This window comes from Trichechus manatus, unplaced genomic scaffold (assembly GCF_000243295.1).
Source record: "Trichechus manatus latirostris isolate Lorelei unplaced genomic scaffold, TriManLat1.0 scaffold00008, whole genome shotgun sequence".
Lineage (NCBI taxonomy): Eukaryota > Metazoa > Chordata > Mammalia > Sirenia > Trichechidae > Trichechus > Trichechus manatus.
In genome coordinates, this window is record NW_004443944.1 from 30,732,827 (window position 1) to 30,758,548 (window position 25,722).

General features: G+C 50.4%; 1 pseudogene; it reads right to left on the minus strand.

Moving 5' to 3' along the window:
- Positions 1-1,406: 1,406 nt before the first annotated feature.
- On the minus strand, positions 1,407-24,783 carry LOC101357858 (BPI fold-containing family B member 3-like; annotated as a pseudogene).
- Positions 24,784-25,722: the final 939 nt, after the last annotated feature.

Here is a 25,722-nt window from a genome sequence, read left to right on the forward strand (position 1 = left end):
TCCATTCAACCATTTTTATAGCAGGCGCTGTGCTCACATTGTTGTTGTTGCTAGTTTCCGGGGAGTTGATTCCCACTCATGGCGACCCCGTTCACATCTAGGTGGGAAATTTATGGGTATGGGGTTAGGGTTCAATCCTCCTATGGGAGAGCACCCACCAGCCTCCACCCTACCTTAGATGTGTCTCATATATGCACTAAGGGTCGGGAGACTCCCCAGTTGGCAAGGTCAAAGTCCTACACTCTAGCCCAAAGACCCCCAAGCAGGGGTAATGCCTGCTTAGAACTTTTCTTCTGTTCAAGGTTGGGTTTGTGGTTTGTATTTGTAACACAGTCTGGAGAGTCAAAGAATCCACAGTTTACTCTGGGTTCCAACCTTTTGCTAAGGGACAGAGACCCTGCACCAGATCACATGAAAACCCATAGGGGTCTCTCCCTTGTTTGGACTGCACAGTGGGGAATTAGCCTCTGGGAGGCCTCTCCCACTCCTTCAGCAGGGGCTACTAGGGGAGCCAAAAACCTTGCCCACTCCCAAGACAGAGAGTATTATGAGCCTCCATCCTGCCTGCGGTGAGGATTTCATCACAGTCAGTCCAAAGTTTCTCCTTCTCTGCTTTTTCCTGGGCCAGGCCAAACTTCCTGTGGGCTCTGACAGGTACTGAGGTGTGCAAGAGGGTCTCTGTCAGCTTTGCCATCTCTTCACCCTGGCAGCCAGGAGCTGTCCACACGTCTGACTGTGAGGCCATCTGGTGCTTGGTCTTTCTCTGCTCACTGGGAAGGTCAGGAGTGGGGCTAAGGGCAAGCTGTCCCTGACCCTTCTCCATGAGGGCAATGAAAAACACTCTGCTGCCCACCATACCTAGCCACCCCACACTTACCTACCTGGACTCACCTCCCAGCCTGGGGGGCCAGTCGCCTTCCTCAGCCTCTTTCCTCTGCACTCAGGGCTCCAGAATATCTCTGGGGCCTCTGTGCTTCCCACTTCCTTAGGGAAAAGTAAGAAGCTTCTCCTTTTTCCTGCTTCCCTCTTCTTCCCTCCTCTAGACCAGGGAGCCTTTTCTGGGTGTGCTGATGCCTCCTGTGTCCTGGACTTTTGAAACTTACTAGGCTTTTCTCCGTTTCCTGCAGGAACCTCCCTTCCCGGAGACACCGAATACAGAACCCAGCATACCTCTCTTAGGGGCCAAAGGCAAACAGGAAATACCAGGGAGAAAAATTTAAATGTTTCAACACAGCATCCTGACCTCACAGAACTCCTTAGCAAACTCAGAACCAGACTCCTTCTCAAGCAAGAATCATCTTTATTGCAACTGGGATTTTCCATCACGACTGTAGTCATTCCTTAGACTCTCAAGGGTCCAGAGCAGGTGCAGCTGAGTGGGGTGAGCTGGCCTTGGTAAGAGCTGGCTACTTCGCCGGAATGGTCAGCAGCGTGTAATCCTGTGGATAAAAGCAGAGAGATGCACCCCATCTGTCCTCATTACTCATAAAACCTGCTCTCCCTAAGGCTGCTCTTGCCACTCCCGAGAGGAGCTGTGTGTGTCCTGAGAACATGCCTTCCCTCAGTGGCAAGACGGCAGTCAGAGACTGACTGGACAAGGGAGTAGAGTATAGGGGAAGGGGGCATCTCAGGAATGTTTGTGAGGGAATGAACAGACCCGTCTTTGGGTCTCTTCCTGAAAGCTTGTGTATCAAGGGGCCTCTATATGGTTCATCCTGCTGGGGTTGCCCAGAGTGGGGCCCCTGCCCAACTCTCCCACCCACAATGCCCAAATATGTGCCAGATCCGACCTTGCTGCCTGAAATGTATCTGCCCCTGCATCCGCTTTCCCCACCAGAGTGGGAGCTCCTGGAGGGTTCAGGGATGGGGTCTAAGTCATCTCTTTGTCCCAGCATCGCCCAGCACAGGGCTAGGCACAGAGCAGCCAGTGATGTCTGTTGAATAAATGAATGAAAGTGAATGAATGAATGAGTGATCAGGGCAGCCATGTAAGGACGTGTAGACTGTGCACTGCCTAACTCCAGGTGGCATTGTTCATGTAAACTACAGCATGAGTGGTGCCCCCTGGAGTTGTGCAGTATATAACCTGCACAACAGTACGGGGTAGCCTAGAAGTGAATAAAGGAGTGAGGGAATGAGCCCACCCACAGCCTCTAAGAGTCTGGCTCTGAGACAGCTGCTGGTTTAGAGGCTCTGGCTGCGTCCTGGCTCTGCTTCCTTTTGGCACTCAGAGCTATAGAGGGGACCCTGCCCAACCTGAGCAGGACCCCGAGCTGACGGGCCCACTTGGAGCAGCTCCAGCCCCAGTATTACTTGTGGTGATTCTCCAGCCACCATCAGTGTGTGTGTGAGCCTCCCCTCCCAGTAGGGTCCCCCTGGGCCGAATCTAGGGAGGGGCCTGCAGAGAGTAGTACAGCCAGGAGCTGGGGCTTCAATGGGCCAAACCGCCACTGCTCCCTCCCACCCTCTCCTGCACAGTAACTTCTGGTTTTTGGAAGCAGGTTGCTAGTGTCTCCTGAATGTCCAGATTGGAGCTGGGACTCCTGGGTCCAGGCTTGGGCATAAGTTGAGGGTCTTGAATCTGGAAATTTATGTGTGGGATGCTGGGTCACATTCTGTCAAATCCCAGAGTGAGGCTGGGTGATATCAGTGCTCCTAACAGTTCCTTGTGTTTGTAAAGAGGAACCTTACCTCCAGCTCATGGGGAAAACTGTCCTTATCCCCATTTTACAGACAAGGAGAACAGGCTCAGAGAGGGGCAGTGGCTTGCCTGAGGTCACACAGCCAGGAGGTGGCAGGCCTTTCTTCAACTCAGTTCTATCTGATTCTCTCTCTCTGCTTCACCCCCTCTAAAGTCCCTGCCTGCTGTGTTTAAGAGTGAGAGTCCTTTCAAGGTGAGAAATAAAGAAATGAAGGGCTTCTCTAAGCCTTGCCGCCTCCCTCTGACCTCCTTTTCCTCAGCCACTGCCCCTACTCGGATTCGGCCCACAGTGAGAAGGAAGATGGCCGAGGAGGCGGGGCCTCAGGAGCAGATTCAGAGCTGACAAATTCCTGACTGCCCATGCTTCCTCAACTGGCTTTCTCTGCTGTCTGGTCTGTGGCTGGATCTTACCTCCCTGGCATTTAGCCAGGTGACAGCTCTAGTTCCCAACCATTGGTGGCTCAGGACAGCAGGCTTCCGAGACAACAGGCTTATTCTGGTGGTTGGGGTGCACAAGTTTTAGGGAGCTGGGTGGTCTGAGTAAGGGTACAAGCTCTGGAGTCAGATGAGCTCCAATTGTAATCCCAGCTCTGCTATCCTGGGTAAGTTCCTCTGTCTCTCAGAGCCTCAGTTTCCTCAGCTGTAAGATGGGGAAAATAATAGCATTAACTTATGGAGCTGTTGTGAAGGTCCCTTGTGTAAGACACTGAAGCTGTCAGTGAGCCCTGTGGTCTGGCTCTGCCTCCCGAGGGATTCATGTAGCCCCTCAAAGCCCCTCAAAGTTTCCTCATCTGCAAATGGGGGTCATATCCAGGATGGCTGTGAGGAGGATGTGAGACAGCGAGGTAAATGGCCCGGTGCATAGGAAGTGCCTCTTTTGCCCTGTGCCTCAGCATCTCCATCTGCAGGAAGGGGTCATCTAGTGTCTGGGGCTTGAAGGCGCTTCTAGCTCTGACCACACCCCCCACCCCAGGCATCTCAGGAAGCAGCCTTTACCCCAGCACTTACCTCAGAGGAGTCCATGCCGGCCTGGTCGAAGGAAATGCCATTGATGTTGGGCAGTGGGAGGCGCTCTGTGAGAGGGGTAGGCAGAGGAGCTCAGTGCCCCAGTGGGCAGGGCTTTCTGTGTGTGCAGGGCAGGGGGCAGCATGGGAACAGGCCGCCTGCTGCTGCAGTGCCCAGAACAGGGAAAGGACTCAGCGTGTCCCCCTCCCTTTCCTCAGCTGGCACCATCTCCCAGCCCAGTCAGGCAGCTCTGAACTTGCAAGCTGCTCCAGTCCCCAAAGGCAAGTCCCCAAACGGCCACTTTACTCATTTACTACAAACCTATCTTAAGGGAAAGTCTTCTTGAATATATTCAGTGACATTCTTATGAATATATTCTTCTCAGCAGCATTTTAAGGAATGTTGCATTTGTTGAAGCCCTCTAATGCATATATTAACGAATTTTATCCTTCTTTAATTGAAGGAAACTGTTGAAAAGCTTCTAAAATTGCTAAAATATTGGCAGAAACAGAAAATGTCTCAGAAAAAAGGATTGGAAAGAAGTCTGTATAAACTGAAAATTACCTTTAAAACACTGCAAGTCTGGTTGTATTAATAAAAAATATCCATTGAATATATCAAGGAAGGAAAATATTCATGAATATACCCATACCTATTAAATATATAAAAAATAGTCCTGAGAGTATGTTTTTGGTAGATTGGCAAATTTGGTGAACTTGGAGAATCGGTCGTTTTGCAAATTGAGGCTCAGTGAATTAGCCATTCAGGTTGATTTTTGGCAAAGTGGATTTCGGAGATTTAGCCTTGAAGACTTGCCTGGCCCTTCCAGCCCCCTCCTCTGCTCCGACCAACCCCCAACCCCGTCATCACTCTGGGTTCAGGGAGGATCTGATATCCCCTCGCTGGCCTTATGTGTTATTATGGCCCAGGGAGGTGGGGGTGGCATGGAGGAAGAGGGACAGGTACCTCTGGTCTCCCCACCTGTCCCCAGACCTTGCAGAGGCTTCCTCTTCAGCCTCCCAGCTCGAGCCTCTGGATCCCCACATTCCGGTCCTCTCTGTGCTGAGGCTGATGCCCTTAGGTAATAATACCCCCACCTCCGCATTTCTGATCCCCCACACCCTCTTCTTCAACAAACATTTGAACCTCTCCCCTGCAGAGTTGTCTACCCTCAGGGGGCCTCTTGCAGGCAGCCCTCTGGGGTCCCTTCAGCGGCTTTGGCTCTGTCCTCTCCAACCTTGTTGGGGGAGATTTTGGACAGGCCCCAAGGTCTACACAGAGGACTCCAGTAAGAATAACACCCCTGGTATTGTGCAATGCACTGGTCTGGTGTTCAGACCCTGCAGGATTATATAAGAGTTCTGGGCCAGGCCTAGCCTGTGGGTCATCTCTTGACCCTCGCTGTACCTCTCCGTGGCCCAAGATCCAATATGCACTTGTTGAGTGAGCTGCCCCTTGTGAATGGTGAGCACTGGTGAAGGTGGGGCCCCTCCTCCCCAGCCCCTGGTCCTGTTCCAGGTTGGGTTGCCTCCTTGTCCATCTCTGATCACTTTGCTGGACCCTCCATTGCCACCTTCCTCATCCCCAATCAGTCCCTCTTCTCAAACACAAATTTGCTCGCTTCATGCCCAAAATCTTCCGTGGCTGCCATGGGCCTCAGGGAGGATGCCAAACCCTTTGACTTGGCTAGCATTCGAGCCCCCATGTGCTCCTCTAGCCTCACTCTGTAATCCTAACATGAGTCCTTGAGTTGGAGCACAGAGAAAAACCTGTCAAGGAAGCAAGAAGCCAGAGTTCTGGACTCAGCTCTGCCAGAGACTTGTTGTGTGGGCCAGTCACTTAACCTCTCTGGTACTGTGTGGGGGGGGTCGGGGGGTGGGGAGGCAAAGGTTGTAGGGGAGCATCTGAAACTGGCCAAGTGATTTCTAAGATCTAAGGTCTGAGCCCCCACATGTCTGTGCTCACGAGGAGCCTGTATGTAGATTAAAAGTCAGTCATTCAAACAGAACAAGGGAATACTGTGTGATTTAAAGTCAAGAAAGATGTGCGTCAAGGTTGTATACTTTCACCATACTTACCCAATCTGTAGGCTGAGAAAATAATCTGAGATGCTGGACTATATGAAGAATGGGACATCAGGATTGGAGGAAGACTCATTAACAACCGTCATTATGCAGATGACACAACCTTGCTTCCTGAAAGTGAACAGGACTTGAAGCACTTATTGATGGAGATCAAAGACCACAGCCTTCAGTATGGATTGCACCTCAACATAAAGAAAACAAAAATCTTCACAACTGGACCAGTAAGCAACATCATTATAAACAGAGAAAAGATTGAAGTTGTCAAGGATTTCATTTTACTTGGGTCCACAATCAACACCTGTGGAAGCAGCAGTGAAGAAATCAAAAGATGCATTGCACTGGGCCAGTCTGCTGCAAAAGACCTCGTGAAAGTGTTAAAAAGCAAAGATGTCACCTTGAAGACAAAGGTGCGCCTGATCCAAGCCATAGTGTTTTCAATTGCCTCATATGCATGAGAAAGCTGGACAATGAATAAGACCAAAGAATTGATGCCTTTGAACTATGGTGTTGGCAAAGAATATTGAATATACCATGGACTGCCAAAAGAATGAACAAATCTGTCTTGGAAGAAGTACAGCCAGAATGCTTCTTACAAGCAAGACTTCATCTCACATACTTTGGACATGTTGTCAGGAGGGACCAGTCCCTGGAGAATGACATCATGCTTGGTAAAGTAGACGGTCAGTGAGAAAGAGGAAGACCCTCAATGAGATGGATTGACACAGTGGCTGCAACAATGGGCTCAAGCATAACAATGATTGTAAGGATGGTACATGTTGTAGGGTAAAAACGTCACAAAGTTTAGTGAAGCAAAAAGAAAGTTTTATTCGGCATATATTCAAAAAGGCAAAAGTGGGAAATGGACAACCATGCTGCTAGAGCCATGTCTGTCCAAGTCAAAGGATATTATAGAATACGCAGGAATGGTAAAATGGACAAGCATGCTGCCACAGCCTGTCTGCCTGAGTCCAAAGACCATTACAGAGTCATCAGTATATATTAACATTACAAATGGGCAAAACCACTGAAAGCTTCACCTTTTCACAGATTGGCTAGAAACTGTGACCCTACATTTTGAATTGTCTTTCTTAACAATCATTGGCACAGGTTTCAGTAATGATAGTTACAAGGGTTTTCATTGGTCCAACAATTTTCTATTCACTAAATGTTAATAGAAAAAGATAAGAGTGGAAAGTCTTTTGCATTCTGTTTGATTGGCTTTATGTGAAAGATTCCCTAAAAGATATTTTCCAAGATTATTTTAGCTATTGTCTTTATACCTCAGGGCCCAGTTGATGTGTCCTAGCTCCAGCTAGGTCACATTCTCTATGCTCAAGGACAGGGAATAATGATTCCAATATTATTTTCTAAATCACGCAGGACTGGGCAGTGTTTTGTTCTGTTGTACATAAGGTCTCTGTGAGTCGAAATCGACTTGACGGCACCTAACAACGACAACAAGGTCTGAGCTGTTTTGTCTGCCCTTCATGTATTTCCTAAGTGTCTCCTGAACACTAGGCACTGGATGAGGTGCTGGGGACACAACAGGAAACACACAGGTGGTTGCCTCTCCTCAGGCTGCTCAGTCTGGTTGGGGATGTAGGCACTGACCAAATAATCATGTGGACGGACTGATGGCTGTGTGATTGTTATATAAATTGCTTCAGGCGAGGAAGCCAGGGAGGCTCTACACTCCCATAGAATTCACTTCCTCACGACCCTCTGCTTCCCAGGATCACCTCCCAAAAAACCATCTGCTCTCTGTTATCTCAGAATCTGCTTCTGAGGGAGCCCAAACTAAGACAATAGTGCTCTGGGAAATTTTGAATTTGTTGCTGACATCTAAAAAGAGGGGTGATGTCTCAAAAAGTTCAGATTTCTGGCACCTCTCAAAAGGTTTAAAAAAAAAAAATTTGCCCTGCTGGCAACATCCGACTGAGCTGAGTGTTAGCTGCCCCCTTAGGTCGGGGCATGGTCTCCTCTTTTGGCATAGGCCCCACCTGGGCCACTCCACTTGGTCTGTTACCTGCCTGGCCTCTGCAGGCACTGGAGTTGTGAGCTCTGGGCTGCATCCCCTCTGAGGACCTTTCCCTGTTGTCCTGACATTCCATAATGCTAACTTCCACCTCCCCCGAGAAGTCCTTCCAGGCCACTTGCCCCACTTCTCAAGTGCTGCCTGGGAGACGAAGAGGCGGCACACACAGCCCCTTCCCCCTCATCCACCACATCCTGGATCCCAGAGTCTATCCTGCCTCCATCTGCCTTGTCCCTGGCTCTGCTTGATCTACCCTGGTGGACAAAACAGAAATCAGCCATCAGCTGTCTGTGCCGACATTCTGGACATGGTTGGTGTTGCCCCAAGGTACATGGTATTTGGGGCATGAAAGAGAAACAGTGTGTGGCTCACCATTGTACTGAACCAAAAATACCGTCTTCAGAAGCTCTGAGAGAGAGGCCTTCAGATGTTCTTCCGGCAGCAGATGAAAGGAACAGGCTCGTCACTTCTGCTGGGTCAGCAAATTCTGACTACAGGAATGGGGGCCCCAGCATACAAATACCCACAGGGGATCAGGAGAAGTCCTGGGGACTGCACTTTTAAAGGACATTGAAGACAGATGACAAGAGTAATTAAGTGACTGGGGAAGGTTGAGAGCCTGGGAAAAAGAGACCCTCACCCTAGGTTGCTATGGCTATCTCTTCATCTCTGCAGGGCATCCCTGGGGAAGGGAAGCTGGTTACTGTGTGGGACCCCAGGGCCAGAGCTGCTCAGGGACCGATTTTGGGTCCTCCAAGGAGAAGTTCTCTAATGCCAAGATAATTATAATAGGACTAGGAATTGTCTCATTGAGGTAGTGAGCCTCCCGTCACCAGGGGTGTTCAAGGAGTCTTGATCAGGGCTGTCCCAACCCATCTGGGCAGATCAGAAAAAGACTACCCTTCTTCAAGACACTCTCTTCTCATCTGTTGGGAAACAATAATAAACATGCATATCTGCATTATCTATGATGTGGGTGGTGCCCCTCTGAGATGTGGCACCTTGTACAGTGCACGACCTGTCCAACCCTACATGGCAGCGCTGGTCTGGATGACCACCCTCTGATGATGTTAGAGAAGAGACCTGGGCAGATGTTCTTTTGGACCTCTCAACCTTGGGATTCTATGGAAGTAAGGACGGAGCAAGAACTGGTGTAACGGGGATATTTTTGAAGTGCTTCTCAATGCATATTCTCGCTCAGTCCTTTTTGTTCTGTTTTCCGTCTTGCGGCCCTCCCCCATTAGGGCTAAACCAGGAGGCTCACAGTCCTGTGGAAGTGGAGGGTGGTGGAATGTCCCTAGGGTGGGAAAAGGCAGGGGACAGGCGGGGGGCAGTGGAAGCTCAGCTTGTACAGGAGCAGGAACAACCTCTGTGGGGAGAGACCATGTGTTGCACCCACAGAGGACTTGTTAACAGTGGGGACAGCACAGTGCCCCAAGGACAGGGAGGGCCCAGACCAGCGACCCTACAGCAGAAACCCACTTGCCACATGTGGACACAGGTGGCTTAGGATGCCATTGGGAAGCACAGGGGTGGGGAAACCTGGAGAAGGGACACACAGCCCTGCTGGGGGTGTAAACTATGAATTGGCTGGATATTTCCCCGCAAGAGGCTGTTTTCAACCTGTAGAAAAGAAAATGCTCTTAAAATTCCCAGCATCATCCTGGACAGCTCTCTCACTCCTTCCCCGCCTCCACTCCATCAGGAAATCCTGTCAGCTCTACCTTCAGAATACATCCTGTACCTGACCACTATGCCCCCCACTGCCACCACCCTAGGCCAAGCCTCATCAGCCCTCATCTTCTTTCTACCTGCCTGTTCACTGGCTTCCCTGCCTCCACCCCTCCTCCCTCCAGTCTGCTCTCCACAGGGTGGCCAGAGGGGTCCTGCTCTGCTCAGATCCCTCCAGGGGCTTCATCACACTCAGAGGAAAGGTTAGCCCCCCACCATGAGGCCCTGCATGCCCCAGACCTGTCACCTCTCTGCCCTACCCTCCTCCCATACTCCCTCACTCACTTGGCTTCAACCACACTGGCTATTCCCTGAGTCCAAGGGCTTTTGACCCACCTGCTGCCTTGGGGTCACCTCTTCCTCTATATCCCCAAGGCTTCCTCCCTCACCTCCTTCAAGTCTTTTCTCAAATCTCACCTTCTCAACGAGACCTTCCATGACCTCCCTATTTGCTAAAAAGGGAAGAGACTCACCTGCTTCACGAGGTCAGTGGGGTAGAGGCCCAGGGTGATCATAGCTCTACCAGAGAAAATAGATTACTCTTTTAGGTCATAGCAGTGTTTGTGGGGCACAGTGCTCAGCTCTGCTCCTGCTCTGCTCCCCATCCTGGTGTGACCCCAGCAAGTGTCATCAGCTCTCTGAGCTTCAATTCCCCATATACACAACAGGCATAATTTCCTCCCAGACGCATTTGCTCTCAGGGTTGTAGTGAGGATCAAATGTGAGGCGTGAAAGGGCCAAGAGCATGAAGCTCGAGGATAGTAATGGCAGCCAGCATATATCGGAGTACCTACTATGTGCGGGCATGGGCCTGGATCGTCTTGTCTAATTGTCACCACAATCATGTTGGTTTCACAATTGTTGGTGTCTGTTGTGTCCCCACCAGTTTTCTCCTTTGGAGGCTTTTCAGAACCACCCTCATCCCCACTTCCCTCCATACCAGATTATTTTGTTCTAGGAGATGAAAATAATTACCACCAACACTGTAGCAATAATAACTAGTGTATATTGAGTGCTCACAGTACCCAGTGCTAAGCACTTTATGTGTGTATGACATTTTATCCTGTTGACACCCCCAGCTCTAACAATAGCCATCTTTTACTTGCCAAAGACCACACTCTTCCCCACTATACGGCTAAAGGTCCCCAGCTAGAAGGGGCCTGCTAGTGAAGACGGAGCAGTACGATTTTGTGACAGCCCCTTGAGCTTTCCTTGTGACCCCCCAGTTGGAAGACAAACAACCTTGCTTCTGGGGTCTCAAGAGATAAAGCCTATCCCCAGGCATTCTCAGATGATGACTGCTGCATGGGCAGCCTCAAGCTGGCTGACTATCCATCTGCTGAGCTTGTGCTTTGTGTCCCAGACACTGGGCCCTCCTCTCAGCCTTAAGCTGTCCTTGTACATAGCTAGTAGGCCACGCCAACATTCTGCCAGCCTGGCCCCAGATGAAGCAAGGGGACCATGCCTTAATGATAACTGAGTCATTACAAAGAGGGAACTTAATCTTGGTTCTCTCTCCCATCACTGCCCATTCTGTCAATCGTCTTTGTTCTTTCTTTTAGACCAAAGACGAAAAGTGCATTTCACTGAGCGCACTGGATATGTTTGGCAAAGGCTGTGTTGGAAAGGATTCTGAGGCTGCCTCTGGGCTCCTTGAGAAAGAGTGCTGGGATTAATTAGAGCCTTCTACCTTGGGGGCATTGAAGGACAACAGGTCCCTTAGAGCTCCTTGTTTGCAAACCAAGCTTTAGGCTGTTATACCCTCCCCTTTTCCCTTTACATAGCTAGGTCCCACCCAGCTTCCTCCTCTGTCACATAGACTTTTCCAGTCACTCCAGCCCTTGGTAATCTTTCCCTGAAGTGGGATAAGAAACTTCTGAATTGGATAGACCTGAGTTCGAATCCCAGCTCTGTCACTTACCAGCCATATGCTAGGACAAATCACTTCCCCTCACTGTGCCTCAGTTTCCTCTTCTATTAAATGGCACTAGTAATATGTATCCTTAGCGGTGCTGCGAGGTCCTGGCTTAGAGACCAGGTATGTAAAGCTCTAGGCACAATGACTGCCACATAGTAGGTGTTTCACTGTATAGATGAAGGAGCAGAGGCACTGAGAAGTATGTTGCATGCCAAAGGTCACACAGATAGGAAGTGGCTGGGCTGGGATTTGAACACAGGTCTGTTGACTCCAAAGCCTTTGGCCTTAACCACTAGACTCCCCTCCCTCCCTCCGTCCTTCCACAAGTCACGCTGTTTCACTGTCCTGAGCAGATAGCAGTCATGGAAACCTGTACCCTTCACCACACTCTCCCTTGCCCCATCTCTCTCTCTCTTTTTCTTTCTGTCAGCCATCGTATTTTTTCTGAACATCCAAAACGAAAAAAACATCACCTGTCTGGACTGAATTGGATATTTAATTTCTGGTTTCTTGAGGAAAACACAGCCTCCAAATGGAGTTTCTATGAGGAATTGAAATTAGGTCAGAAGAGGGGAGGGACTTATATTTCAGCCAGAGGCAGTTCCTTCACCCCCACCCCCATGAGTACCCCTCCACGGTTGCCCCCCAATCCCGTGCCTCTTCTCCCCACCCTGGACATTTCCTTCTCTGGCTGTTGTTTCACATATGTTCAAACCTTGAGAGTGTGGGTGTTGATGTGGCCGAGGACACTGTGTGGGTGCCCCTGGAGGGTAGGAGAAGCTGGGGCTGGATGTAGGTGGAGGCAACCCAGCTCAGCGGAGGGAAAGCCTTTTGCAGAGAGAGCCACTCAGCAGTAGAATTACTGTTGCTGGAAGCCAGAGGACCCCTTGGTTTTGAGGAGGTCATCTGTGGGCCCCCATAATTCACATGGTCACCTTATAAGCTAGAAACAGAATATTCACCAACAGTCCGGATGACTGGGTTTCCTGGCCATGGAGTCAAGCCCACTAAGATCCCAGGAGCCTGCTGTCCACACTGGGATGGCAGGATGAACATCCCCGCCCCCTCGTCTGAGGTACTTCCTTCAACTACAAGGCCCATAGAACGGGAAATAGGAATCCCGAGGGGGCTCAGGATGGAGAAGTTGACACTTTCAGAAGCTGTATTTCTCCAGAATTCCTCCCAGGGCCCAGCCCTCTGTGTCTTTGCAGCCTGGGTCACCCTCTTCCACGGGGAAGAGAAACAGACATGGTGTTGATCCCCTCCACGAGTGAATAGAGTTCTGAACTTCCGGTCTGTGGACAAGGGCTTCAACGTCCAGGGAAGAAAGACAAAAGATATAACAACCATCCCAGCAAGGGCACCCTCCCCAGACGGTCTTGGAGGCAAAACCCTTTAGTCGCTGAGGAGGCCTTTGGGGAGTACTGGGGGTGGACTCGCGGAGCAAGTGTTTGAGTATTTTAATGTGTTAGCAACAGGGGCAGCAGTCCAGGTGTGGATTGACTGAGTCTCAGTGGACTACGTACTGGTGAGGCTTGCTGCTGCCCTCCTGTTACTCTGCCCTCAGCCCGAGTCAGCAGGCCCCCTGGAGGGCACCCTCACAGCTGACCTAGGCCCTCCGTGGAACAAAGAACTTCTCATCTCACTCACCCAGGAAATGGAAGCGGAGGAGGTGTTGCTGGTCCCGAGCAGCACTAGCGAGCCCGGCTGGGTGACCATGGCCATTTAGTTGTCAAGGTGGACAGCAGGAGGATCAACGGTGCTGATGGTCAGTCCCACACTCGCTCTGGACCAATTAGAAGCCTGATGAAGTTAAAACAGAAAAGGTGCAGGAAGGGGCAGCAGATGGGTTTCCTCACTCCCATCTTGGAGGATGGGAACAAGACCATCTTAGGTGCCAGGGTGTCTGGGTTTTCATTTTAGCTCTGCAGTAACTTGCTGTGTGACCTTGGTCACTTACTCTTCCTGAGCTTCTTTGAGGTGGGATTATGTCCTCCTTCTCCTGGGCGTGCACAGCAGGTAAAAGCATAGATTTTGGAGCCAAATGCCCAAGGCTGCCACTTACAAGCTGTGTGGCCTGAAGCAACTGTCTTATTCTCTCTGTAAGAGAGATTAATGGGGTGATAATTGCACCTGCCCCATAAGGTTGTTGTGAGGATTAAATGGGGATTTATATAAAGAGCTTGGAACAGAATCTGGCACATAGTAATACTATATATGTGTCAGCTATTATTGTTTTGTTATTGTTTGTCCACCAGGTGCCATATTCTAAAAGCCTTTGGAGAAAGGGCATTGTCATAGAATGAGCATGGGTTTTGGAATCAGGGGACTGAGATCAAATCCTGGTTCTGCTCCTTGCTGGACAATGTGAGCTTGGGCAAGTGAATTCACCTTGTTGGGCCTCAGTTTGCTCACCTGTAAAAAGGGGTGATAGAGCAGGGTTAAGGAGCCCTCGTGGCTCAGTGGTTAAAGTGATCGACTGCTAACTAAAAGGTCAGCGGTTCGAAACTACCAGTGGCTCTATGGAAGAAAGATGTGGCAGTCTGCTTCCATTAGTGATTTACAGCCTTGGAAATCCTATGGGGTTGCTATGAGTCACAATTGACTCGATGGCAGTGGGTTTGGTTTTGGTTTAGTGCAGGGTTGCTGGAGGATTAAATTGATGTACATGAAAGGGCCTGCTCACGATTATCTACTGTGTGCACATGTGTGTGCCTTGCTAGGTCTGCCTCAGGGTTGGGGTCTTGTTCAGTAAAGAATAATAGTCACCTGGGCCGGGCACTGAACAAAGTGCTTTACTTGCCAAAACCAAAAACCAAACCCACTGCCGTCGAGTCAATTCTGACTCATAGCGACCCTATAGGACAGGGTAGAAGGGCCCTGTAGGGTTTCTAAGCAGCCTGGTGGATTCAAACTGTCGACCTTTTGGTTAGCAGTTGAACTCTTAACCATTATGCCACCAGGGATTCCACTTTACTTGCATTGCTTATTGAATTCTTACAACACCTATGAAGCAGGTGCCGTGATTAGCAGAGTCCACAACAGGAAACCCTGGCCAAATGGAACACACCCATGTGGCCCAGCCCAGCCCTCTACACCAGAATCTTTCCTGAGACCCTTGCCAGGGTGCTGGGGGAGAAGCTGGGAACACACTCACCTTGGGCTTGGGCTCCAGCTGTCTCAGCAACAGCAGCTGAACAAGGTCGGCCACCTGGAAAAGGGCAAAGTGCGTTTTGGGCTTTAGAAACCTGAGCCAGCTGGAGGACCCAGCTGGGTTCACTGAGCCGTAATTGTCCCCAGCTGTATGCACCACCTGCGCAACGGCTCAGTTTTGGCTGAGGAGAACGATTCGGCTGTTTTCTCATCATGATTTATCTGGAAAGGTTAACTTTTTATTGTTTGATGATTTTTCTCTCATGTTTTATTATGAAAATTTCCAGACATACGTTGCTGTTGGGTGCTGTCGAGTCAATTCCGACACACATATAGCAAAGTTTAAAGAATTTTATAGAGAACATTTGTGTACTCATCACCTAGTTCTGCTATTAGCATTTTCCTAGACTTGCTTTATCACATTTCTATCCATTTATTTATGTTCCATTGATTTAAAAAAATCACAAATAATTATAGAAAACACTACAAAAATGTCTACTCTAACACCTCTTCCCTTTCTCCCCAGAATCCTATTCTCAGGGGTAAACACTGTCGACAATTTGGAGTATATCCTGACAGATTTTTTTCTACACACATACAGTCATGAATAGATGGGAACATTCTAAACATGCAGTCCTGCTCCTTTGTGTGTTTCTCTTAACCTCAGTACATACAGAACAACTCCATTTTTTTTAACAGCTGCATAGTGTTCCAGACTGTATGACCATAACCTAATTTATTTTACCAGTTTCTTATTGATGGACACCTATGTTACCTTCATCCCCGCCGCTCCCCCCATAATGAGTGAAGCTGCAAAGAACACCCTTGCACATGCACACTTGCCCTCCAGTACAAGAATTTCTGTAGACATGGAATTGCTGAGTTCACTTCTAACTGCTACACCTGTGTGGAATGAAGAGAACAGCATGAGGAGGCAGGACACCTGGGCTCTAGTCCTGATCCTACTGCTAGGTGACCTTGGGCAAGTCACTTTCCCTGCATAGTCCTTGGTTTTCTTATGCGAAAAATAGGGCACTAACATTAGACCTCTTCCAGATATGGATCTTAGCATTTCATTTATTCACCAAATATTTACTGAGCATCCACTATGTACCATTCACACAGTACACAGTTCAAAGTCCCCGCCCTTGTAATGGGGGAGATAGTGGACGAGCAAAGTAAAAAATTTATGTGTGTATAGGTATAGATATAGGTATAGGCATAGGCATAGATAATAGATATGGAGCCCTGGTGCTGCAGTCAGTTTAGCGTTTGCCTGCTAACCAAAAGATCGGCAGATCAAATTCACCAGCAGCTCCCTGGAAACCCTATGGGGCAGTTCGATTCTGTCCTATAGGGATGCTCTAGTTGGAATCGACTCGACAGCAACAGGTTATAGATATAGATATTTATACATATATACATATGTTTATTTATATATACATATATAAGTAGTATTGTTTTATTAATATATAAAAAATATATATAAACTAAGCAATATTAAGTAAAATATGTAAGTGTAAATACTTATCTGTCTGTCTGTCTGTCTATTTATCTAGAGCTCACTTTAGACACAGTGGTCCAGGAGGCGCTCTCTGAGGAGATGACATTTGTGCTGAGACCAACGGTGGAGGGAAGAGTGTTCCAGGCAGAGAAACCAGCATGTGCAAAGGCCCTGAGGTGAGAGTAAGCTTGGCCCACATGGCTGGAGTGTAGTGGGTGAGGGGAGAGCGAGAGACAAGGATGGAAGAGGTAGGCAAGGGCCAGGCCATAGAGCCAGGCCATGCAGGGCCCTGGGACCTGCATTTAATCTGGATTTTATTCAGAGTATGATGAGGAGCCCCTGGGTCTTTTGAACAGTGATGTGTCTGCATTTCTTCCTCCCCATTGACCCTGTGAACTTCCTGCAGACCTCCATGAGTATGGCTCCTTGTCACCATTCAGGCCACCTCATCAGAGAGGTCTTCCCTGACTACAGTGTACAGGGTAGCCTTCTTACCTCCACCAGCCACTTGCTACCCATTGCCCTGCCTATTTTCAATGAGATAAATTATTTTACTTACCTAGCTGTTTTCTTGTTCAGTTTCTATTTTCCCCACTGGACTGTGAGTGCTACAAGTCAGGGACTCATTGTACAGAGGGCCTCGCACACAGTAGGTCCCACTAAATACTTGTTGCATAAATGAATGGATAAGTGTTATGCTGCATTCTGAAGACAGAATAGAAGTTTTCCAGGTGAGGTCCAGAGAGGGTAGATGACTTACCTAAACCCACCCAGCAAGGCATTTCACCATTTGGGCCTTGGTTTCCTTATGTGAAAAATAGAGCAATAAAGCTATCTCTCACTCCCCTCCTCCTCCTCAAGCACTCACTGTGGAATCCTGGGGTTCCACATGGATTATTTCACTGGTATAGAGGCAGGACAGGATATCATTGTAGACTTCCCACCAAAAGGCCAGGTCTGCCATGCTGCCCTGGGCTAATTTTGGGAGAGGCTGGGGGTGCAGGTGGCCAGGCCGTGGGGCTCTCTGGCCTGGACTGCATGGGGTCACAAGCTTCAGAGAAATGAAAGAGGAAGAGAAATTCAGTGGGAACAGCCTACCTGGCCAATAATTGTTTACAGCTGATGTATAGAAGACTCACCATGTGCTGGGCATGGGCACAATCTCATCTGAGCCTTACAGCAGCCCTATGAGATGAGAACTATCATTGTCACCGCTTGACAGATGAGAAAACTGGAGTCCTGAGAGGTGAAATGGCTTACCTGAGATCCCACACATGGTAGATAAGAGGTGGAGCTAGCCTTTGGATTCATGAGCCCCATTTCCTTCCCTTTCCCTCACTTGACACCCATTCCCTTCTCTGTGCCTCTGTTAAAGCCCCTGCCCATCCACTCAAATCCCTCTCATCCATCCTGCTGACCCACATCTTATCATTCCATTGAGATGAGGAAGGGCTGTGGCTGGGGAGTTGGGCAGACACAGCCAGCCCTGTACCTTCTTTGGACCTCTGTTTCCCCATCTGAGGGATCCCTTCCAGCTGGGCTGTTGTGTGTGGCCCTGCAGCTCCTGGTCTGACCCACCTGCCCTCTTGTTGGAGCCTGACCCTCCCTCACTGGAGCCCTGTGGGTTCTCCTGGCCTCCAGGGTTGAGGTGGGACTCCCTAGGGTCAGCACCTGTGGTCCTGTGGGTCTCCCGTTCTCCTTCCCTGCTCCTTCTCTCCTTCTTCCTCTTTTGCCTGTCTCCTCCTTTTCTTGCTCCTTCTCTTTCCTCTTTCTTCCCCCTTCTCCGCCACTTTCTGCCTCCTTTCCAGAGAAGCCCTGTCTCATTTTCCTCTTTGTCCACCCTCCAGGCCAGGGGCTGGCTCACCTGGACTTTCATCATGATGGCCGCGTCTGTGAACTCCGTGGTGGTGACGTAGTACTGGAAGTTGTCCGGATCTGAGATGGTCGGGGCTGCAATGAGGAAATGAAACTGGGGCCTGGACTCCCTGTGGAGGGACTTGGGGAGTCGGTGAAGCAGGGAGAAATTTGTTCTCCCTCTCTTAGCTTTAAGTTTCTTGAGTGCTAGGCCTGTCTCTGCTTCTTGTCACGATGGACATTTAATGAGTGATAACTTTGTGCCAGGTTATATGTATTATCATAACAGTCCTAATCAATGGGCCTATGATTAATCCCATTTTACTGATTGGGAAACTGAGGCTCAGAGGCGGGGAAATGACTTACCATGGTCACAAGCTATATTGCCCTTTCTCTCCCCGACTAGAAAGCAGGCTCCCTATGGGCAGGGTTGGTCTGTGTTGTTCCTGGCATATTCCCAGAGCCTAGAACTGTACCTGGCACATAATAGGGGGACAGCAGACAATCCCCTGCCCTGGCCAGGGGCAACGTACAAAGAGTAAGGTGCAGCAGGTCTTCCAGCAGCGAGTTAAGCAGGGTCGTGGTCAGGGAGCACACCTAGAGGGAAGGCATGAGGGTTCTCAACAGGGTTCGAGTGAGGTCGTGGGGCTCTTCCGTGGGGTCGTACCCCTGGAGGGTGAGGGAGGGGTGGGAAACTCACTATCTTCTGCAAGAGGAAGGACAACATCTCATCCAAGATTTTCGTCACCATCTCCAGAGCTTCATTCACCAGGAGGGAGTTCATTCTAGGGACAAGGGACAGCTGGTGGGGTCTCAGCTGAGGAACACCTCTCCCCCAGGGCTTGTGTAGCATGGAGCTTCAGAGTGGCTGCTTCCTTCCCTACCTGGTGTCTCCCTCCACTCCTCTCTCCTTTTCTCCCCACCTTTCCTTTTATGTTCTTTTCTTCTTCTCATGCTTTCTCACTCCCCCACTTTCTCCTCCTTCTCTTTGTTTCTTCCTGATTCCCCCTCTCTGCCTCTGTCTCTTTATTTCTCTCTCCCATAAAGGTCTCTCGGATTTTTGAGCAGGGAGAGATCACACCTGGCAGTGGGCATCATGGAAGACTTCCTGGAGGAGGTGGTTTTGCCCTGGGTAAATATAAGAAAAGGAGTCCTGGTGGCACAGTGGGTAAGGGCTCAGTGCTAATTGAAATGTTGGTGTTTGAACCCATTAGTCACTCTGCATGAGAAAGACATGGTAGTCTGCTTCCATAAAGATTTACAGCCTTGGAAACCCTATGGGGCAGTTCTATGCTGTTCTACAGGGTCACTGTGAGTTGGAATTGACTCGATGGCAATGAGTTTGTTTTTGTTTTTTTAAATATAAGAATGATAGTGGCCATCTTATGTGGCGGGTTCTATGCTAAGGGAGTCACATGAGTTAGCTCCTTTCTTCCCCATAACCACCCAATGCTGGCTGGGTAATGTGAGTGACCCTATTTTACTGGTGAGGATAATTGAGGTTCCCAGAAGTCAAATCACTTGGTCAGGGCCCATTGTTATGAAATGGCCAAGCTAAGCTTTGAAACTGGGTGTGCCCATGCTGTTAGTTATGACAGTCAACATGGCAGCGTGTGTAGCCTGTGGCCTTGGAGTTCTGCCTGCCCTGACACCCCTGCTCACTCCAAATAGCTTGGCTGGGGAGAAGGAGGCCCGCCCTGAGTGTTAGTGAGGGTTGCACAGCAGGATTGGTGCAGGAAGGCCTGGCACCTGCCCTTGCCCAGGGAAGTGTGGGGCAGGCCAGTACTCACTCTTCCAGAAGCTCGATGCTCAGGTTTCCTGGTGTGGTGCGGCACTCCTCAAAGGCCACCTTGGTCTTGTTCCCTGTGTCTTCCAGTCATACCCCAGTGTGGACGTTCTTGATGACTCTGAGCTGCAGATCCTGTAGGGACAGTGTGTCTGGGTAGGCTCCAAGCCACAGCCCCAGGTTGAGGCTGGAAGTCACAAGCTGGTGACCTCCAGGATGACACAGGTTGCGGGGGGGCGGGGGGGCGCTGAAGCGAAAAACTAGGAGATTTCATTACAAATATGGATTTCACACTTTGGAAAATGTGAAGGCTCTGACAATACTGGGCCAGCATCTTCACATCGTGGCAGTCACCTGGAGCTGACGGTGACCTCAGGATGGAGCTCAGGCTCCCCAGTTTGCTACATTCCCAGCAGGCCAAGTGTCAAGGTACATTTCAATTACACTATCATCACAAGGGAGCCCAGGAGGCACAGTGGTTAATAACACCACTGCTGACCAAAAGGTTGGCAGTTGGAATCCACCAGGTGCTCCTTGGAAACCCTATGGGGCAGTTCTCCTCTGTCCTGTAGGGTGGCTGTGAGTTGAGACTGACTCGATGGCAACAGGTTTGGTTTTCTGTTTCTCATCACAAGGGCAGTGACATATTTATATTCCAGCAGAGAAACGTTTCTCTGTGCATACATCTCTATCAAAGAAATATTTTTTTGTGCCCACATCTCTATTAATGTTAAAGCGATCAACTGCTAACTGAAAAGTCAGCAGTTCGAAACCACCAGCACCTCTGTGGGAGAAAGATGTGGCAGTCTGCTTCTGTAAACCCTATGAGTTAGAATCAACTCAACGGCAGTGTTTTTTTTTCTCTCTATTAAAAAGGAAAGCCAGACCAAGAAAGCCACATTTCACGAGAAAAACAGGAGCAAGGATAGTCCTAAGTGGCATTTAATAATACTCCTGTCTAATGTTCAAGATCACCTCCTCTGTTAGTTGTGTTTGTAACCCCGGGTCTGCACAACCATCCATAGTCTAGGATTTTGCACCAGTAATCTTTCACAACAGCCTCTTGTGGTAGGGAACCTGATTATACCCACTGTGTGGATGAGGAAAATGAGGGAAGGGAAGCCCCTTGCTTAAGTCACCCAAATGGTAAGTGGGATTGGAGCCCAGCAATGCTGAACTCTGAGGTGAGCTTGTCCCATTCTCTTCTCAGATCATTCTGGTTAATCTACCTGTCTGCCCATGTCCTCAGCCAGGGTGTGTGTCCACTGGCACGGTAATCAGAGGGCTTCATCTCATCCTCTGCCGCTGACACCCTGTGTCATTCTGGGCAGGTTTCTGTCCCACTCTGTGCCTCAGTTTCTCTATCAGTAAAAATGGATTTGAAATGTGCCCGAGTGAAAAGGATTATTGTGACCCTTACGGTGACATGGGACGGATGGCTTTGCTAGCCCTGTGTGGCTGCCTCTCACTGAGGGGTCAGGGTGCCTGGGACCCAAGTAGGAGGGGAGGAGGCACCCACCGTGCACTCACCCCTGGAGCGAGAGGTACAGTTTGCTGTGCAACGTGACCTGAACGGGCGATCGCTCAGGATTTGCAGGATGACCTTGGGTCCTTTGGCATCTTCTTTGACCAACCTGTGAGAAGTATGGGGGGGATGAGGGGCAGCAAGTCATTCACTCCTTGCTGGGTTTGGGGCCCCTTAGCTGGCTGCTGGGCCTGGACACACTGGGCCCTGGAGCTGGAACCACAGTGAGGAAGTCCCTTGGTTAGATGCTAGGGTACGATCTACTTCATTGTGCTGATGGGTAGACTGAGGCCTTGAAGAGGGTGTGGCCTGGCTAAGCCCAGTTCTCCTGCTGTAGATACTGGTCTCTTTCTGATCCACAGTGCCCTTGGCTCCCTTTGGGGTCAGCTAAGCCGGGATGAGAGGCTGCTACCCTGACTATGGCCTGGCAAGTGACTCTGGAGTGTGTGTGTCTGGACCGGCTGGACAACGGGCAGGCCCCAGGAGGCGCGGGTCAGCTCTAGGGGAACCCTTTCCCTCGATCCCAGCCATCTCAGAACAGTGGGCTCTAGTTCCAGCCTCCACGCCTTGCAGAACTGGGCAAGTCATTCCCTCTCTGGGCCTCAGTGCCACCCTCCACAGAATGGAGAGAATACAGTGAAGGAGCTGTCTACACACATTTAACTTGTCTGAAGTCAAACATAAGCCTTCTGCAAAATAAAAATGAGTGCGTGAAAATCAGGGAAAGCCAGATGGCTGGTGACCCCACCACCATCTGCCAGATCCGTCTGCCCCGCTGAGCATCCAGGCGGGAGCACCAGCGCCTTCTGCTCCCTCCAGTGGCCTTGGGCCTCTGTGCTGTAAGGAGTCCAGAGCTTTCTGAACATTAGGTGCAGGCGGGGGACTCATCTGGTGCCCACTGGAGCAAGCTGCAAGTGCTTGTTGATGCCCCACTGGGTCAGGCTTCCTGAAGGCTGTGTGCCCGCCTACAGCATGGAGCCTCCCTGGAGGGTGTTCAAGAATGAATTGGACCTCGCAGGGCTTTCCCCTGACGCACGGCCATTGGCAGCCATGGCCCTCCAAGCTGATGCCCTGTGCCAGGGAAGATGTGCAGAGGCAGTGAGAAGGCATGGGCTGGAGCGAATGGCCTTGACCTTGGCATAGGCAAGGGCAGGGGTGGGCCCTGCAGCCTCCTCTCCAGCCTCTCTGAGCACTCCGCCACCTGCCCCAGTGCCCGAGCTTTTCATTTCGTTTCACTCCCAACAGAAAATGTCTTCTGTACGTCACCATCTCAGGAAACATCTGGCTCTCCCTGCCCGTGTGGGGGATGGATTCAGAGGAGTGCCTCTGGCTGCATAGACGAACCGTGCAGGAACTCCTGACCCAATCTAAACACATTTACATCCATAGTTATTTTACCAGGAGTCTCCAACTCGGCTTCCTTTGGTGGCCAGGCAAGAGGGGTGGCTGGGAACTGACTCGTGGGCTACAGTTCTAGCACCAATTATTGCCTCATACGAGGTCAGGCCGGTGTGGCCAGATCTTTGAGTTTTAGGGAGAACTGGGAAACTCAGATTTTGATGAAAACCTTGATATTTACTTGTTGACAATTAATTAAAATATTTTTAAAAACAGTGCAAATTTTCAAAACCCTGGTGTAGGCTGAAAGTGGCTGGAGGGCTACCAGGTTGAGAGCCCTGATTTAGACCCTGCTTCGGAGCCCTGGTGGCACTGTGGTTAAGAGTTAGACTGCTAACCAAAAGGTCAGCAGTTCGAACCCACCAGCTGCTCCTTGGAAACCCTATGGGGCAGCTCTACTCTGTCCTATAGGGTCGCTATGAGTCGAAATCGGCTAGATGGCAATAGGTTTAGTTTGGTTCCTAGAAAGATTCCAAGTGGCTTGTAGGGGTTTAGGAACAATAAAAATGCACTTGCTTTGCGCTTTCCAGGCTGTGGAGAACCTCTGAGGACACCAGGCCTCTGCCTGCTCTGTGAGTGGGCCGGCATTACCTGCTCCACTTGACAAATAAGAAAACTGAGGCTTAGGGAAATGGGCCATGCCTGAGGGGCAAGAAAGGCCAGAGGCAGCCTCGGGGACTCACCCGCCTGCCTCGATCAGCTCCCCGGCAGCAGGAGTTTCTTCCCTGAGAGCAAGTTCCCTACTAGTGACAGGTCAAGGCCACTGCTCTTCGTGGACAGGCCTTCTCTGATGAAGGGCAGGTGGTCCAGGACAGTGACTCCTTCGCTTGTGGCCCCCGTCACCGGCATCTTGACCACATGGTCCAGGACGTGGTGCTCCGAGAACAGGTCTGAAATGTCTGAGGACACAAGCCTCCTCAGTGTGGGGCTTCACTCTTCGTTCAGTCATTCAACAAACATTCACTATCGGCTGCTCGGAGTCAGGCATTTAGATAGTCTTTCAGCAACAAGTACTCTCTTTTGGTCTCGGGGAACAAGAGTAAGGAGGCTCCTGCCCTCATGGAGTCTGCATTCTAGTGGGGAGACAGACAGCGACTGAACAAGGTCATTTTTGAAAGTGGTAAGCACCACAGAGAAAGTAAAACGAGAGTTGAGATGGAGCATGGTGGGGGTGAAGGTCTGCTTTAGACAGGGTGGCCAGAGAGGGCATCTCTGAACAGGAGGTGTTTGAGGGGAGACCTGAATGAAGTGAAGGAATCTACCCTTGAAAGATCTGGGAGGAGAGCAAGGCAGGCAAAGGGACCACGCAAAGGCCCTGAGGCAGGAATCAGCCTGGTGAGTTTATGAAACAGAAAGACCAGTGAGACTGGAGTGTGGTGAACACAGCAGGAGGTGGATGGATGCCAAGAAGCTCAGTCTAGTATAGGGAGACAGACAGACAGACAGATAGATAAACAGGGCAACAAGTATAATACACTTGGATAAGTCCATAGAAGAGGATTTGTCAAAGGGGAGACCAGAGGAAGGAGAGACTCTCCTGCCTGGGGAAATCAGGAGAACTTCCCAGTGGAGGGGCTATTAGAGCTTTGCCTTAGGGGATGAGTCACAATTTACCATGCTGAGAAGAAGGGAAAGAGCGTTTTAGGTGGAAGCAACAGCATTAGCAAAGGCAGGGCAACTGGAAAGCCTGTGGGGTGGTCAGGGAAGGTGGTGGTGGAAGAGACGGAAGGTGCCAGTAAGACCAGAACATGAAGGGCTTTGAATGCCAGGATGAGGAGCTTGGAGTTTCTCCTGAGGGCTCAGGGGAGCCATAGCAAGTGTTAGAGCAGGGGAAGGACAGGTCAGCCCTGGGTGACGGAAGGTGAATTCTGGAGCTGACAAGGGGGAGGCCAGAGGAGGAGAGGCAGGGAGCAGGGAGGTAGTGTCATCTCCCACCCTGCCCTGGGTCCCTGCCTCCTGCAGCTCACACCCTAAAAGTTACCTGTTTCCAGCTGATCCTTGCCGATCCTCAGGAAGAGCAAGTGTGGGCCTCCTCTTGGACCTGGGACAGAAGCCCAAAGCACAGCAACCACCCCCAGAGCAGCCACATTTTCTTGGCCAGGACCTACGGACACAGGGCTGGGAACTGCAGGGGCCACCTTGATGTCCTCCCCGGGGATCCAGCACCTTGTGTCTCTCAGGTCTGCCTCTCCTAGAACCATTTCTCTGCTTTTCTTCACTTGCCTCTTCCCTCAGCTCCAGATCTGCTAGTCCTTGACTGCAGCCTGCACTTCCCACCACCACACATTTGTGTGTGTGGGTCACTCTGCTGCCTGGAGCGCCTGCTTGGGAGGGCTTCAAATCGGGGCTCTGCCACTGGCTGACTGTGTGACCCTGAACAAGTTATTTGACCTCTCCATGCCTCAGTTTTCTCATCTGTAAAATGGCAACAATCATAGGATGAGGTGAGGAATACATTCTACAATATGCACAAAGCATTTAGCAAGCAGCGAGTACATGAGAGCTGTCAAAGTGGCTGGACAACATTGTGAGCTGTTAAAAGATGCATTTCTCCCTTTTAACCCCAGTTGTTTCTGGATTTTGAGGAGGCCTGAGGGTAGGGGTCCTGGGGGAGGTACTGTAGTGCCTAGGGGGGTTCAAAACCATGGCAGTTTACCAACTAGTAGGGAAACACTGCAATATTTAAACCAGTACCCCAGCTCCTACCAGCCTAACCTCAGCCCTGCCCAAGGGGCCAAAAGAGTATGGCTGGGGCCTCAGAGCCGCCCTCGGGGTGGGCAAGGGCACATCACCAGGGGGCGCAGACCCTGGGACTGCAAGGCAGACGTCACCGTGGCAGATGCCAGCGTAAGCAGGGCCCACACAGGGGCCATCACTGCTCCCCTCCCATGCCAGGCCCATGGGGAAGCCACCCAAAGTGTAACCACTGCCGCTGAGCTGGGAGAGGAGACCCCCAAAGTGGCTGAGCCTACCTTGGAGCGCTGGAGAAAATCTAGTTGTTTGCCACTTGGTGGCACAGGAGCTCAAA